The following is a 17596-nucleotide window of genomic DNA, read 5'->3' on the forward strand; positions in this document are numbered from 1 at the left end:
GCAGACTAAAGACAAGTGAGGCCCGCAATGGAAAATACAGAAAAGAAAAAGTAGTGCAGGGCCAGGCATTACAGTGTGTTTAGGGGAGACAATGCATGGGTTAATATGAAGAGATAAGAGGGGAGGAGACAGTGAGTAAAGTCCAAGGGGGAGTGTTACTATATAAGGAGGAGGCAGGGCTGGGCTGGGGAACAGAAAGTTGTGGAGAAAGAAAGGAGGGGGCAGTTTTTCCCACCCGCCCTCCCTATATGTTATATGTGTCTGTGTTTCTTGGTTAATGTGTTTTGTTTCTTTCAGGAGCATGGCAGCTGTGGATTGGCGATGCTTTGTTGGTCTTTGACGGTGGCATTAAACATATGTGATGGAAAGGGGTGGGGGGCTCATCGGTAGTATGTGCCCCACCGGTGTATTCCAGCGAAAGGTTAGCTGGAATACTATAATGGTTGCACTGCGGGAAGGGGGTTGTCTCCGAGCTGATTATCCGCCGGAGGCCTATCATGTGAAAAATTGGCCCCGCAGTGTATTGGTGGAATATGTGTTAAGAGTTTGGGGGGCCGTCAAAGACCAACAGACTGGAGTTAAACAAGGCGAGGTGATATTTTGGTATATATTTGAAATTGGAGTTATTTATATGATGTGAATAATAAATAGGCTTCTATGGCCATTTATACTCCATAATGAAGGTGTGGTCTCATCATTTTAGAAGGGTAAGAAATGGGGATGTTGGAGTACAAGTGGTATAGCAGTAAGAGGCAGGTTGGGTACCTCTGAACTACACTGGTCATAGATTACTGGAGCCATGCCCTGTGGTCTGATGAGACCCAGATAAATTTATTTGGTTCAAATGGTGTGAAGCTTGTGTGGCGGCAACCAGGTGAGGAGTATAAAGACAAGTGTGTCTTGTCTACAGTCAAGTATGGTGATTATTGGAGGAATCTAGGGGTCTCCGCATTGAAGATTGAGGAATCTGAGGTCTTGACATTTCTGAGTTAGGGAATCTGGGGGTCTCTGCATTGACGATTATTGGAGGAATCTGGGGGTCTTTACATTGAAGATTATTGGAGGAATCTGGGGGTCTTGACATTGATGATAACTGGAGGAATCTGGGGGTCCCAGCATTGATGATAATTGGAGGAATATGGAGGTCTCTGCATTGAAGATTATTGGAGGAATCTGGAGGTCTCAGCATTGATGATAATTGGAGGAATTTGGGGATCTTTGCGTAGCACCCTCTACCAATAGGTATGGGCTAGCATAGAATTTTTGCTAGGTAGTCTGTCAGTACAGGAAAATTTAGGCAGGCCTATGCTTCAAGCTAGGCCTGTCTGTTTTGATCTGGGGGCAGGGAGTGGTTAGAGTAGCAGTGGGTGTGATCACCTGTGCTCTAGTTCTGAGGCGCCTCCCCTGCTTCCAGGGAGAATGTTCTGGAAGAGGGGCAGGGCCTGATACTGGAGTGCCAGGCAGCTCATGTGGGAGCCCTGACCAATTCCCAACTGGAATTGGCAGGGGGCGGGCCTCCTATATAAGCTGAGGTAACATGCCACTGGGGGAAGTAGTTGGCCGGGTGAAGTGAAGAATTGAATACTAGACAGCAGCAGGAGGGCAGCCCCATCTGGGCGGGGTGTGCTGATCATAGGAGGAGGCCAAGGGAGAGCTGTGAGGGAACTTTGCCTTTACACAGTCATTGGCAATGTCCTTATCATTACACGGTCATTGATAAGGAACTAATGGAGATGAGGGGCAGGTGAAGCTGTTGGAACGTATGTGTAAGAGTCCAGGGCTTAGTACGCATGCACCAATGGCGAGACATTTGAAGTTGGCCTGTCTCTCCAAGAAATTGGGCCCTAAGTTCATTGGACCCTTCTCTGTCTTGTCCCAATTCAACCCTGTTGTCTACAAACTCAAACTGCTCTCACCCTAATCTACCCTGTCTTCCATGTCTCCCTCTTGAAGCTTGTGGCTCCGAACCCCTTTGGGGAATGTGGAGCCCGTCTTCCGGCTCCCTCTATGATTAAAGGGATTAAGGAGTATGAGGTAGAGGCCATCCTGGATTGCTGTAGAAGGGGCAGCGGATGCCAATTTCTGGTACAGTGGAGGGGTTACGGACCTGAAGAGAATTCCTGGGAACCTGAGTCACATATCCACGCTCCAGATCTTCTCTGGCAGTTCTTTCAGCAAGCTTTATGCCTTTGGGGGGCTCTGTAAGAGTCCAGGGCTTACTACACATGCACCAATGGTGTGTTGCCGCAAGAGGAAATCCGTGCCAACTGAGCATGCGCCAATGATCCCTCAAGGTGCAAACCCGCACTTGCGCAGAAGACTTGATGGAAAAGGGCAGGAAAATACCCAGGACGTGCATAGGAAGTGACCTCAACCTGATGGAAAAAGGCGGGAAAATACCCAGGAGGCGCACAGCAAATTACATAACCTGATAGAAAAAGGTGGAAAATCCCCAGAAGGCGCACAGGAAGTGACCTCAAACTTCCCTATATAAGCCCAGCCCAGTGTCAGAAGCCATGAAACAGACTGAGACAGAAGTACAATCAAATCACACTTGTTTATTAATAAAAATAAAAAGGTAAATAGAAAAAGCGTAGTCAAGCATAGCCAGAGTCCAGTAGCCAGATCGGGTAGTCAGCCAGTCCAAAGTTCATTAACCAGATCGGGTAATCAGCCAGGCCAGAAGTCAGGGATCCAAGGAGAGCAACTGCAAGCAGGATAAGACGCCAGGAGGGATATCAGCAAGCCAGCCTTGAAACAAACAGCAGGAGATGGTTCCTTGTGATGTGACCAACGTGAAGGCAATGGAAAAGTGAGCTGGAAGGCTTTAAATAGGCAGGTCAGACGAGCATCATCAGGAACAGCTGGTAACTGTCGAAAGAGATAAGAGCTGGCAATTAGCCGACAGCTGAGCGGCCAGCCCAGAGGAGGAAGGGATAAGCCAGCCCTGACACCCAGACACTGCCAAATTGCTGGATTATCTTCAGCCCCCCCTTTGTTCCTGTGGTAGTGTGTGATCTGTCTGAACCTGTTGTGACCTGGAAACCTATTTGACTACTCTTGATTGCTGCTTGCCATTGACCTCAGATTTGTACCTTAGCCATTCTACTTCTTTGCCCCTTTTGTACTCAGCTGCCAGATTGGAACTGACCCCAGCTTGGATCTTGACCATTCTTCTTCGGATTAACCCTTTTATGCTTCCTTGTACAACTGGACATGACCATGGCTCGGATCTCGGACTAAGGCACACCTGGATTACAAGACCATCTATGATCGAAGATGGCAGAAAAACCTGGATCTTCAACCAGGAGACAAGGTTTGGCTGTCTATCAAGCATTTAAAGTGGGCCTGTCTCTCCAAGAAGTTGGGCTCTAAGTTCATTGGGCCCTTCCCTGTCCTGTCCCGATTCAACCCTGTTGTCTACAAACTCAAACTGCTCTCACCCTGATCTTCCATGCCTCCCTCTTGAAGCCTGTGGCAGCGAACCCCTTTGGGGAATGTGAAGACCGTCCTCTGGCTCCCTCTATGATTAAATGGATTGAGGATTACGAGGTGGAGGCCATCCTGGATTGCCATAGAAGGGGCTGCGGACGCCAATTTCTGGTACAGTGAAGGGGTTACGGACCTGAAGAGAATTCCTGGGAAGCTGAGTCACATATCCACGCTCCAGATCTTCTCTGGCAGTTCTTTCAGCGAGCTTTATGCCTTCGGGGGGCTCTGTAAGAGTCCAGGGCTTACTACACATGCACCAATGGCGTGTTACTGCAAGAGGAAATCCCTGCCAACTGAGCATGCTCCAAAGATCCCTCAGGGTTCCAACCCGCACTTGCGCAGAAGACTTGATGGAAAAGGGCAGGAAAATGCCCAGGACGTGCATAGGAAGTGACCTCAACCTGATGGAAAAAGATGGGAAAATCCCCAGAAGGAGCACAGGAAGTAACCTCAAACTTCCCTATATAAGCCCAGCCCAGACACTGCCAAATTGCTGGATTATCTTCAGTCCCCCTTTGTTCCTGTGGTAGTGTGTGATCTGTCTGAACCTGTTGTGACCTGGAAACCTATTTTACTACTCTTGATTTCTGCTTGCCATTGACCTCCGATTTGTACTTTAGCCATTCAACTTCTTTGCCCCTTTTGTACTAAGCTGCCAGATTGGAACCGACCCCGGCTTGGATCTCAACTATTCTTCTTTGGATTAACCCTTTTATGCTTTGTTGCCCAACTGGACTTGACCTCAGCTCAGATCTGGGACTAAGGCTTGCACGGTGCTCTGTACCCCTGCCACTCGGTGTCCACCAAGTCTCTGTCTCCATCTACAGAGGCTTTAAGGACCTGAAGTGCAAGGGAGGCCTCCCCATTACTTCAGTCTCACATCAGGTACGTGGCCCTCATGAAAGTATGGTCTGGTTAAGTTCTCCATGAAGGACTCAGGGCAGAGAAAGATCGGTGAGTATACCACAACGAAGGGCTGGATGTACCAGGAAGTCTGTGAGGGAACTTCACTTCTACATGGTCATTAGTGAAGTCCTCATCATTCATGGTCAATGAAGAGGAGTCCTGGATCAGAGGAGAGACTGTTGTGTCAAATCAATGTGGTCCGAGGGCACAAGATTTGCAAGCTGGGAACAGTAGTCCATCGCCCAAAATGTGCTTTTAATTTACTAGGCCTCCAGGGAGAGGTGCTGCAGGCCTCTGGCCTAGTAGCAGTGAGCAACCAGAGCCAGCTTGAGGAACTATTCAGAGTGGGTCCTTCTTGCTTACAGAAGAAGATGTGACATATTACATTACATTGATAACCACAGGAGAAGTTTGTGCAGGAGGAGAGGATTTCTGAGAACATCACCCTTACATGGTCAAGAGTGATGTCCTCATCCTTACACGGTTATGGGTGAGGGAGTTCTGGAAGTAATAGTCTGCGGGAGTTATGCAGAGGAGGAGCAATAGTCTGCATGGTGATGCAGAGAAAGGACTGTGGCTTTTACAAATGCGCATTATTCCTTCAGGCTCAAACTAAAGTGCTAATCAGTAAGATCTCAAAAATATGATGGCAATGTGAACTATCCTATGGGCATCCCATATACCCCTTTCCCCAACCAAGTTGTACCCTACAATAAACAAAAACAAAACAAAGTAAATGACTGTTCATTGTCTCTGCAAGTGATAAATGGAAGTCTGGCAGCGGGGTGATTTGGTGGATGTTTGTTACTAGTGGCAACTACACCGCTACATACATCTGCATTGATGATTAGTGGAGGAATCTGGGGTCTCTGCATTGAACATTAGTGGAGGAATCTGGGGACTTTACATTGATGATTATTGGAGGAATCTGGGGGTTTCGGCATTGAAGAATATTGGGGGAATCTGAGGGTCTGTGCGTTGATGATTATTGGAGGAATCTGGGGGTCTCGGCATTGAAGAATATTGAAGGAATCTGAGGGTCTCTGCATTAAAGATTATTGGAGGTATCTGGGGTCTTTACATTGATGACTATTGGAGGAATCTGGGGGTTTTGGCATTGAAGAATATTGGAGGAATCTGAGGGTCTCGGCATTGATGATTATTGGAGGAATCTGGGGGTCTCGGCATTGATGATTATTGGAGGAATCTGGGGGTCTCGGCATTGAAGAATATTGGAGGAATCTGAGGGTCTCTGCATTAAAGATTATTGGAGTAAACTGGGGGTCTCTGCATTGATGATTAATGGAGTAAACAGGGGGTCTCGGCATTGATGATTATTGGAGGAATCTAGGGGTCTTTACATTAAAGATTATTGGAGGTATCTGGGGTCTTTACATTGATGATTACTGGAGGAATCTGGGGTCTTTACATTTATGATTAAAAGAAAAAGAAAACACTGCGCTACAATGTAGAAACGTGATAAGCAGCTAACACTCAAGCAAATAAAGCTGAACAAAGTGGTGGATAATTAGTGTAGCGCTAAATGTTGTATACACAAATATGTGAAAATGTGATAAAACACACAACAAAAAGATGCACAATATGATATAATTTACATAAAAGTGCAAAACCAAAACAGAGAACTGGGTGAGTGTAATTTGGACTGAAGGAATTGACTCCAATGTACCCTATAATAAAGTAGTTAGCATAAACACAAATGTGCGAATATAAATATTCCAGTAGGGTGGTGCCAAACACTAAAAGAATCTGGAAAGAGCAACACAGATGGTAGGAGCTGGAACTAGTTGTCTGAAGTCATATTAACACCAACTATTCAAGGATAAAAAGATGGGTACTCTTACCGATATACGACTGTGGGTCATTAAGGCTTAAAATCACAATCTGGTGCCGAGTGTAGGTTATGATTGAATAGATCCTTGGTGGGGGGTCCTCAATTCTCTGTCTTCCGGGCTCCAGAGGAGCAAACACTCTGAAGTGGGCGTATCTAGGATAAGTTCTCTTTTTCTCCTCCAATGCTCGAGGTAAAAATATGAGGAAAAAGGAACAGAGGGGCTCCAAATGGTGCAGGTCAAAAAAACCAATAGGTTTATTGCATTATGTCATAAATTATAAATGACACGCAAAAAAATGTAAAAGTGATCATGAAATGATAAAACATCAATAAAAGCAATGTAGGTTACAGGAAAGCTTTCGGGAATATTTATATTCGAACATTTGTGTTTATGCGGACTACTTTATATCATATTGTGCATCTTTTTGTTGTGTGTTTTATCACATTTTCACATATTTGGGTATACAACATTTAGGGCTATGCTAATTATCCACCACCTTGATGATTATTGGAGGAATTTGGGGGTCTCGACACTGAAGATTATTGGAGGAATCTAGGGGTCTCTGCATTGAAGATAATTCAAGGAATCTGGGGGTCTTGGCATTAAAGATTATTGGAGGAATCTGGGGGTCTCGGCATTGAAAATCATTTGAAGAATCTGGGGTCTCGGCATTGAAAATCATTTGAGGAATCTGGGGGTCTCGGCATTGATCATTATTGGAGCAATCTGGGGGTCTCGACATTGAAGATTATTGGAGGAATCTGGGGGTCTCTGCATTGAAGATAATTCAAGGAATCTTGGGGTCTCTGCATTAAAGATTATTGGAGGAATCTGGGGGTCTCGGCATTGAAGATTATTGGAGGAATCTGGGGTCTCTGAATTGACGATTATTGGAGGAATCTGGGGTCTCAGCTTTGATGATTATTGGCAGAATCTGGGGTCTTTACATTGATGATTAGTGGAGGAATCTGGGGGTTACAGTATTGATGATTATTGGAGGAATCTGGGGGTCTCAGCATTGATTATTGGAGAAACCTTGGGGTCTCTGCGTTGGCGATTATTGGTGGAATCTGGGATCTTCACATTGATGATCATTGAAGGAATCTGGGGGTCTCTGCATTGAAGATTATTTTAGGAATCTGGGTCTCGGCATTGAAGATTTTTGGAGGAATCTGGGGGTCTCGGCATTGAAAATTATTGGAGTAATCCGGGGGTCTTGGCCTTGAAGATTATTGGTGGAATCTGGGGGTCTCGGCCTTGAAGATTATTGGAGGAATCTGGGGGTCTCTGCATTGATGATTATTGGAGGAATGTGGGGGTCTTGGCAGTGAGGATTATGGGAGGAATCTGAGGGTCTTGGCATTAAAGAATATTGGAGGAAACTTGGGGTCTCGGCAGTAAAGACTATTGGAGGAATCTGGGGGTCTCTGCATTGAAGATTATAGGAGGAATCTGTAGATTTCAGCCTTGAAGATTATTGGTGGAATCTGGGGGTCTCTGCATTGATAATTGTTGGAGGAATATGGGGGCATTGAATATTATTGGAGGAATCTGGGGGCCTCGGCATTGAAGATTATTGGAGGAATATGGGGTCTATGTATTGATGATTACTGGAGAAATCTGGGGATCTCTGCATTGATGATTATTGGAGGAATCTAGGGGTCTCTACATTGAAGATCATTTGAGGAAACTGGGGGTCTCAGCATTGATGATTACTGGAGGAATCTGGGATCTCGGCATTGATGATTATTGGAGCAATCTGGGGGTCTCAGCATTGATGGTTATTGGAGTAATCTGGGGGGCTCAGCACTGCTGATTATTGGAGGAATCTGGGGGTTTTGGCATTGATGTTTATTGAAGGAATTTGGGGGGTTCTCGGCATTGGTGATTATTGGCAGAATCTGGAGGTTACGATATTGATGATTATTTAAGGAATCTGTGGTCTTTACATTGATGATTACTGGAGGAATCTGGGGGTCTCAGTATTGATGATTATTGGCGGAATCTGGGGGTCTCAGTATTGATGATTATTGGCGGAATCTGGGGGTCTCAGCATTGAAGATTATAGGAGGAATTTGGGGGTCTCGGTATTGAAGGAATCTGGAGATTTCAGCCTTGAAGTTTTTGGTGGAATCTGTGGGTCTCTGCATTGATAATTGTTGGAGGAATCTGGGGTTCTCTGCATTAAAGATTATTGGAGGAATCAAGGGGTGTCTGCATTGAAGATTATTAGAGCAATATGGGGGTCTCCGCATTAAAGATTATTGGAGGGATCTTGGGGTTACAGTATTGATGATTTTTGGAGGAATCTGGGGGTCTCGGCATTGAAGATTATTGGCAGAATCTGGGATCTTCGCATTGAAGATTTTTGGAGGAATCTGGGGGTCTCTGCATTGATGATCATTGGAGGAATCTGGGGGTCTCTGCATTGAAGATAATTAGAGGAATCTGGGGGTCTCTGCACTGAAGATTACGGGAGGAATCTGGGGGTCTCTGTATTGAAGATTACCGGTGGAATCTGGGGGTCTTGGCATTGAAGATTACCGGTGGAATCTGGGGGTCTTGGCATTGAAGATAATTAGAGGAATCTACGGGTCTTTGCATTGAAGATTATTGGAGTAATCTGGGGGTCTTGGCATTGATGAATATTGGAGGAATCTGGGGATCTTGGCATTGTAGAATACTGGAAGAATCTGGGGGTCTCTGCATTAAAGATTATTGGAGGAATCTAGGGATCTCGGCATTGAAGATCATTGGAGGAATCTGGAGGTCTCAGAATTGATGATTATTGGTGGAATCAGGGGGTTTTGGCATTGATGATTATTGAAGGAACATGGGAGTCTCTTCCTTTGAAGATTAGTAGAGGAATCTGGGGGTTCTGCATTCAAGATAATTGGAGGAATCTGGGGGTCTCAACATTGTAGATTATTTGTGGAATCTGGGGGTCTCAACATTGTAGATTATTTGTGAAATCTGAGGGTCTCAGCATTTTAGATTATTTGAGGAATCTGGGGGTCTCAGCATTGATCAATATTGGTGGATTCAGGGGGTCTCGGCATTGATGATTATTGGAGGAATCTGGGGTTCTCGGCATTGAAGATTATTGGAGGAATCTGGGGTTCTCTGCATTGAAGATTATTGGATTAATCTGGGGGTCTCGACATTGAAGATTATTGGAGGAATCATGGGGTCTAGGCATTGATGATTATTGGAGGAATCTGGGGTCTAGGCATTGATGATTATTGGAGGAATCTGGGGTCTCTGAATTGACGATTATTGTAGGAATCTGGGGTCTCGGCTTTGATGATTATTGTCAGAATCTGGGGTCTTTACATTGATGATTAGTGGAGGAATCTGGGGGTTACAGTATTGATGATTATTGGAGGAATCTGGGGGGTCTCAGCATTGAAGATTATTGGAGGAATCTGGGGGTCTCGGCATTGATTATTGGAGGAATCTTGGGGTCCTTGCATTGGCGATTATTGGTGGAATCTGGGATCTTCGCATTGATGATCATTGAAGGAATCTGGGGGTCTCTGCATTGAAGATTATTTTAGGAATCTGGGTCTCGGCATTGAAGATTTTTGGAGGAATCTGGGGGTCTCGGCATTGAAAATTATTGGAGTAATCCGGGGGTCTCGGCCTTGAAGATTATTTTAGGAACCTGGGGGTCTCTGCATTGAAGATTATTTTAGGAATCTGGGTCTCGGCATTGAAGATTTTTGGGGGAATCTGGGGGTCTGGGCATTGAAAATTATTGGAGTAATCCGGGGGTCTTGGCCTTGAAGATTATTGGTGGAATCTGGGGGTCTCTGCATTGAAGATTATTGGAGGAATCTGGGGGTGTCTGCATTGATGATTATTGGAGGAATGTGGGGGTCTTGGCAGTGAAGATTATTGGAGGAATCTGAAGGTCTTGGCATTAAAGAATATTGGAGGAAACTTGGGGTCTCTGCAGTAAAGACTATTGGAGGAATCTGGGGGTCTCTGCATTGAAGATTATAGGAGGAATCTGGAGATTTCAGCCTTGAAGATTATTGGTGGAATCTGGTTGTCTCTGCATTGATAATTGTTGAAGGAATATGGGGGCATTGAATATTATTGGAGGAATCTGGGGGTCTCGGCATTGAAGATTATTGGAGGAATATGGGGTCTATGTATTGATGATTACTGGAGAAATCTGGGGATCTCTGCATTGATGATTATTGGAGGAATCTAGGGGTCTCTGCATTGAAGATCATTTGAGGAAACTGGGGGTCTCGGCATTGATGATTACTGGAGGAATCTGGGATCTCGGCATTGATGATTATTGGAGCAATCTGGGGGTCTCAGCATTGATGGTTATTGGAGTAATCTGGGGGTCTGAGCACTGCTGATTATTGGAGGAATCTGGGGGTTTTGGCATTGATGTTTATTGAAAGAATTTGGGGGGTTCTCGGCATTGGTGATTATTGGCAGAATCTGGAGGTTACGATATTGATGATTATTTAAGGAATCTGTGGTCTTTACATTGATGATTACTGGAGGAATCTGGGGGTCTCAGTATTGATGATTATTGGCGGAATCTGGGGGTCTCTACATTGAAGATTATTGAAGGAATCTGGAGATTTCAGCCTTGAAGATTATTGGTGGAATCTGTGGGTCTCTGCATTGCTAATTGTTGGAGGAATCTGGGGTTGTCTGCATTAAAGATTATTGGAGTAATCAAGGGGTGTCTGCATTGAAGATTATTAGAGCAATATGGGGGGTCTCCGCATTAAAGATTATTGGAGGGATCTTGGGGTTACAGTATTGATGATTTTTGGAGGAATCTGGGGGGTCTCAGCATTGAAGATTATCGGAGGAATCTGGGGGTCTCGGCATTGATTATTGGAGGAATCTGGGGGTCTGTGCATTGGACATTATTGGAGGAATCTGGGAGTCTCAGCATTGAAGATTATTGGCGGAATCGGGAATCTTCGCATTGATGATCATTGAAGGAATCTGGGGGCCTCTGCATTGAAGATTATTTTAGGAATCTGGGGTCTCGGCATTGAAGATTTTTGGAGGAATCTTGGGGTCTCGGCATTGAAGATTATTGGAGGAATCTTGGGGTCTTGGCATTGACGGTTATTGGAGGAATCTGGGGATCTCGGCATTGTAGAATACTGGAAGAATCTGGGGGTCTCTGCATTAAAGATTATAGGAGGAATCTAGGGATCTCGGCATTGAAGATCATTGGAGGAATCTGGGGGTCTCTGCATTGATGATTATTGGAGGAATCAGGGGGTCTTGGCATTGAAGATTATTGGAGGAATCTGAGGGTCTCGGCATTGAAGATAATTAGAGGAATCTGGGGGTCTCTGTATTGAAGATTACCGGTGGAATCTGGGGGTCTTGGCATTGAAGATAATTAGAGGAATCTACGGGTCTTTGCATTGAAGATTATTGGAGTAATCTGGGGGTCTTGGCATTGATGAATATTGGAGGAATCTGGGGATCTTGGCATTGTAGAATACTGGAAGAATCTGGGGGTCTCTGCATTAAAGATTATTGGAGGAATCTAGGGATCTCGGCATTGAAGATCATTGGAGGAATCTGGGGGTCTTGGCATTGATGAATATTGGTGGAATCAGGGGGTTTTGGCCTTGATAATTATTGAAGCAATATGGGGGTCTCTTCCTTTGAAGATTAGTAGAGGAATCTGGGGGTTCTGCATTCAAGGTAATTGGAGGAATCTGAGGGTCTCAACATTGTAGATTATTTGTGGAATCTGAGGGTCTCAGCATTTTAGATTATTTGAGGAATCTGGGGGTCTCAGCATTGATGAATATTGGTGGATTCAGGGGGTCTAGAGCATTGATGATTATTGGAGGAATTGGAGGGCTCGGCATTGATTATTATTGGAGGAATCTGGGGTTCTAGGCATTGAAGATAATTGGAGGAATCTGGGGTTCTCTGCATTGAAGATTATTGTATTAATCTGGGGGTCTCGACATTGAAGATTATTGGAGGAATCTTGGGGTCTAGGCATTGATGATTATTGGAGGAATCTGGGGGTCTCTGCATTGAAGATTATTGGAAGAAACTGGGGTCTTTACATTGATGATTATTGGAGGAATCTGGGGTCTTGACATTGAAGATTATTGGAGGAATCTGAGGGTCTCAGCATTTTAGATTATTTGAGGAATCTGGGGGTCTCAGCATTGATGAATATTGGTGGATTCAGGGGGTCTAGAGCATTGATGATTATTGGAGGAATTGGAGGGCTCGGCATTGATTATTATTGGAGGAATGTGGGGTTCTAGGCATTGAAGATAATTGGAGGAATCTGGGGTTCTCTGCATTGAAGATTATTGTATTAATCTGGGGGTCTCGACATTGAAGATTATTGGAGGAATCTTGGGGTCTAGGCATTGATGATTATTGGAGGAATCTGGGGGTCTCTGCATTGAAGATTATTGGAAGAAACTGGGGTCTTTACATTGATGATTATTGGAGGAATCTGGGGTCTTGACATTGAAGATTATTGGAGGAATCTGAGGGTCTTGGCATTGATAATTTTTGGACGAGTCTGGGGATCTCTGTTTTGAATATTATTGGAGGAATCTGGGATCTTTACATTGATGATTAGTGGAGGAATTTGGGGGTCTCGGCATTGTTGATTATTGGTGGAATCTGGGGGTCTTGGCAGTGAAGATTATTGGAGGAATATGGGGTCTCTCTATTGATGATTACTGGAAAAATCTGGGGATCTCTGTATTGATGATTATTGGAGGAATCTAGGGGTCTCTGCATTGAAGATCATTTGAGGAAACTGGGGGTCTCGGCATTGATGATTACTGGAGGAATCTGGGATCTTGGCATTGATGATTATTGGAGGAATCTGGGGGTTTTGGCACTGATATTTATTGAAGGAATTTGGGGTTCTCGGTATTGGTGATTATTGGCAGAATCTGGGGTCCTTACGTTAATGATTACCAGAGGAATCTGGAGGTTACGATATTGATGATAATTTAAGGAATGTGTGGTCTTTACATTGATGATTACTGGAGGAATCTGGGGGTCTCAGCATTGAAGATTATAGGAGGAATTTGGGGGTCTCTGCATTGAAGATTATTGAAGGAATCTGGAGATTTCAGCCTTGAAGATTATTGGTGGAATCTGTGGGTCTCTGCATTGATAATTGTTGGAGGAATCTGGGGTTCTCTGCATTAAAGATTATTGGAGTAATCAAGGGGTGTCTGCATTGAAGATTATTAGAGCAATATGGGGGTCTCCGCATTAAAGATTATTGGAGAGATCTTGGGGTTACAGTATTGATGATTTTTGGAGGAATCTGAGGGTCTCGGCATTGAAGATTATTGGCGGACTCTGGGATCTTCGCATTGAAGATTATTGGAGGAATCTGGGGGTCTCTGCATTGATGATCATTGGAGGAATCTGGGGGTCTTGGCATTGAAGATTATTGGAGGATTCTGAGGGTCTCTGTATTGAAGATAATTAGAGGAATCTGGGGGTCTCTGCACTGAAGATTACAGGAGGAATCTGGGGGTCTCTGTATTGAAGATTACCGGTGGAATCTGGGGGTCTTGGCATTGAAGATAATTAGAGGAATCTACGGGTCTTTGCATTGAAGATTATTGGAGTAATCTGGGAGTCTTGGCATTGATGAATATTAGAGGAATCTGGGGATCTCGGCATTGTAGAATACTGGAAGAATCTGGGGGTCTCTGCATTAAAGATTATTGGAGGAATCTAGGGATCTCGGCATTGAAGATCATTGGAGGAATCTGGAGGTCTCAGAATTGATGATTATTGGTGGAATCAGGGGGTTTTGGCATTGATGATTTTTGAAGGAACATGGGAGTCTCTTCCTTTTAAGATTAGTAGAGGAATCTGGGGCTTCTGCATTCAAGATAATTGGAGGAATCTGGGGGTCTCAACATTGTAGATTATTTGTGGAATCTGGGGGTCTCAACATTGAAGATTATTTGTGGACTCTGAGGGTCTCAGCATTTTAGATTATTTGAGGAATCTGGGGGTTTCAGCATTGATGAATATTGGTGCATTCAAGGGGTCTCAGCATTGATGATTATTGGAGGAATTGGGGGGGCACGGCATTGATTATTATTGGAGGAATCTGGGGTTCTCGGCATTGAAGATTATTGGAGGAATCTGGGGTTCTCTGCATTGAAGATTATTGGAATAATCTGGGGGCCTCGACATTGAAGATTATTGGAGGAATCTTGGGGTCTAGGCATTGATGATTATTGGAGGAATCTGGGGGTCTCTGCATTGAAGATTATGGGAAGAATCTGGGGTCTTTACATAGATGATTATTGGAGGAATCTGAGGTCTCTGCATTGAATATTATTGGAGGAATCTGGGATCTTTACATTGATGATTAGTGGAGGAATTTGGGGGTCACGGCATTGAAGATTATTGGAGGAATCTGGGGTCTCTGCATTGAAGATCATTTGAGGAAACTGGGGGTCTCGCCATTGATGATTACTGGAGGAATCTGGGATCACGGCATTGATGATTATTGGAGGAATCTGGGGGTCTCTGCATTGATGATTATTAGAGGAATCTGGGGGTTTTGGCACTGATGTTTATTGAAGGAATTTGGGTTTTTTGGCATTGGTGATTATTAGCAGAATCTGTGGTCCTTACATTAATGATTAGCAGAGGAATCTGGAGGTTACGATATTGATGATTATTTAAGGAATGTGTGGTCTTTACATTGATGATTACTGGAGGAATCTGGGGGTCTCAGTATTGATGATTATTGGCGGAATCTGGGGGTCTCTGCATTGAAGATTATTGAAGGAATCTGGAGATTTCAGCCTTGAAGATTATTGGTGGAATCTGTGGGTCTCTGCATTGCTAATTGTTGGAGGAATCTGGGGTTGTCTGCATTAAAGATTATTGGAGTAATCAAGGGGTGTCTGCATTGAAGATTATTAGAGCAATATGGGGGGTCTCCGCATTAAAGATTATTGGAGGGATCTTGGGGTTACAGTATTGATGATTTTTGGAGGAATCTGGGGGGTCTCAGCATTGAAGATTATCGGAGGAATCTGGGGGTCTCGGCATTGATTATTGGAGGAATCTGGGGGTCTGTGCATTGGACATTATTGGAGGAATCTGGGAGTCTCAGCATTGAAGATTATTGGCGGAATCGGGAATCTTCGCATTGATGATCATTGAAGGAATCTGGGGGCCTCTGCATTGAAGATTATTTTAGGAATCTGGGGTCTCGGCATTGAAGATTTTTGGAGGAATCTTGGGGTCTCGGCATTGAAGATTATTGGAGGAATCTTGGGGTCTTGGCATTGACGGTTATTGGAGGAATCTGGGGATCTCGGCATTGTACAATACTGGAAGAATCTGGGGGTCTCTGCATTAAAGATTATAGGAGGAATCTAGGGATCTCGGCATTGAAGATCATTGGAGGAATCTGGGGGTCTCTGCATTGATGATTATTGGAGGAATCAGGGGGTCTTGGCATTGAAGATTATTGGAGGAATCTGAGGGTCTCGGCATTGAAGATAATTAGAGGAATCTGGGGGTCTCTGTATTGAAGATTACCGGTGGAATCTGGGGGTCTTGGCATTGAAGATAATTAGAGGAATCTACGGGTCTTTGCATTGAAGATTATTGGAGTAATCTGGGGGTCTTGGCATTGATGAATATTGGAGGAATCTGGGGATCTTGGCATTGTAGAATACTGGAAGAATCTGGGGGTCTCTGCATTAAAGATTATTGGAGGAATCTAGGGATCTCGGCATTGAAGATCATTGGAGGAATCTGGGGGTCTTGGCATTGATGAATATTGGTGGAATCAGGGGGTTTTGGCCTTGATAATTATTGAAGCAATATGGGGGTCTCTTCCTTTGAAGATTAGTAGAGGAATCTGGGGGTTCTGCATTCAAGGTAATTGGAGGAATCTGAGGGTCTCAACATTGTAGATTATTTGTGGAATCTGAGGGTCTCAGCATTTTAGATTATTTGAGGAATCTGGGGGTCTCAGCATTGATGAATATTGGTGGATTCAGGGGGTCTAGAGCATTGATGATTATTGGAGGAATTGGAGGGCTCGGCATTGATTATTATTGGAGGAATCTGGGGTTCTAGGCATTGAAGATAATTGGAGGAATCTGGGGTTCTCTGCATTGAAGATTATTGTATTAATCTGGGGGTCTCGACATTGAAGATTATTGGAGGAATCTTGGGGTCTAGGCATTGATGATTATTGGAGGAATCTGGGGGTCTCTGCATTGAAGATTATTGGAAGAAACTGGGGTCTTTACATTGATGATTATTGGAGGAATCTGGGGTCTTGACATTGAAGATTATTGGAGGAATCTGAGGGTCTTGGCATTGATAATTTTTGGACGAGTCTGGGGATCTCTGTTTTGAATATTATTGGAGGAATCTGGGATCTTTACATTGATGATTAGTGGAGGAATTTGGGGGTCTCGGCATTGATGATTATTGGTGGAATCTGGGGGTCTTGGCAGTGAAGATTATTGGAGGAATATGGGGTCTCTCTATTGATAATTACTGGAAAAATCTGGGGATCTCTGTATTGATGATTATTGGAGGAATCTAGGGGTCTCTGCATTGAAGATCATTTGAGGAAACTGGGGGTCTCGGCATTGATGATTACTGGAGGAATCTGGGATCTTGGCATTGATGATTATTGGAGGAATCTGGGGGTTTTGGCACTGATGTTTATTGAAGGAATTTGGGGTTCTCGGCATTGGTGATTATTGGCAGAATCTGGGGTCCTTACGTTAATGATTACCAGAGGAATCTGGAGGTTACGATATTGATGATAATTTAAGGAATGTGTGGTCTTTACATTAATGATTACTGGAGGAATCTGGGGGTCTCAGCATTGAAGATTATAGGAGGAATTTGGGGGTCTCTGCATTGAAGATTATTGAAGGAATCTGGAGATTTCAGCCTTGAAGATTATTGGTGGAATCTGTGGGTCTCTGCATTGATAATTGTTGGAGGAATCTTGGGTTCTCTGCATTAAAGATTATTGGAGTAATCAAGGGGTGTCTGCATTGAAGATTAGTAGAGCAATATGGGGGTCTCCGCATTAAAGATTATTGGAGGGATCTTGGGGTTACAGTATTGATGATTTTTGGATGAATCTGGGGGGTCTCAGCATTGAAGATTATCAGAGGAATCTGGGGGTCTCGGCATTGATTATTGGAGGAATCTGGGGGTCTCTGCATTGGAGATTAATGGAGGAATCTGGGGGTCTCAGCATTGAAGATTATTGGCGGCATCTGGAATCTTCGCATTGATGATCATTGAAGGAATCTGGGGGCCTCTGCATTGAAGAT

At 44.3% G+C, this 17596-nt stretch overlaps 1 protein-coding gene across 8 annotated transcripts in view; it reads right to left on the bottom strand.

Moving 5' to 3' along the window:
- Positions 1 to 17596, bottom strand: part of LRRC4B (leucine rich repeat containing 4B) — a 271289-nt gene that overhangs the window by 73793 nt on the left and 179900 nt on the right. The window contains exon 1 of one of the 8 annotated variants that reach the window (XM_077456263.1): positions 6261 to 6698. The exons of the other annotated variants lie outside the window; for them this stretch is intronic. The gene's annotated coding sequence lies outside the window, so the exon portion shown is untranslated. Of the gene's footprint in view, positions 1 to 6260; positions 6699 to 17596 lie in introns of those variants that run through there. 8 annotated transcript variants of the gene reach the window in all.

This window comes from Lithobates pipiens, unplaced genomic scaffold (genome assembly GCF_037356315.1).
Source record: "Lithobates pipiens isolate NorthernLeopardFrog02 unplaced genomic scaffold, aLitPip1_a1.2 Scaffold_27, whole genome shotgun sequence".
NCBI classification, from domain to species: domain Eukaryota; kingdom Metazoa; phylum Chordata; class Amphibia; order Anura; family Ranidae; genus Lithobates; species Lithobates pipiens.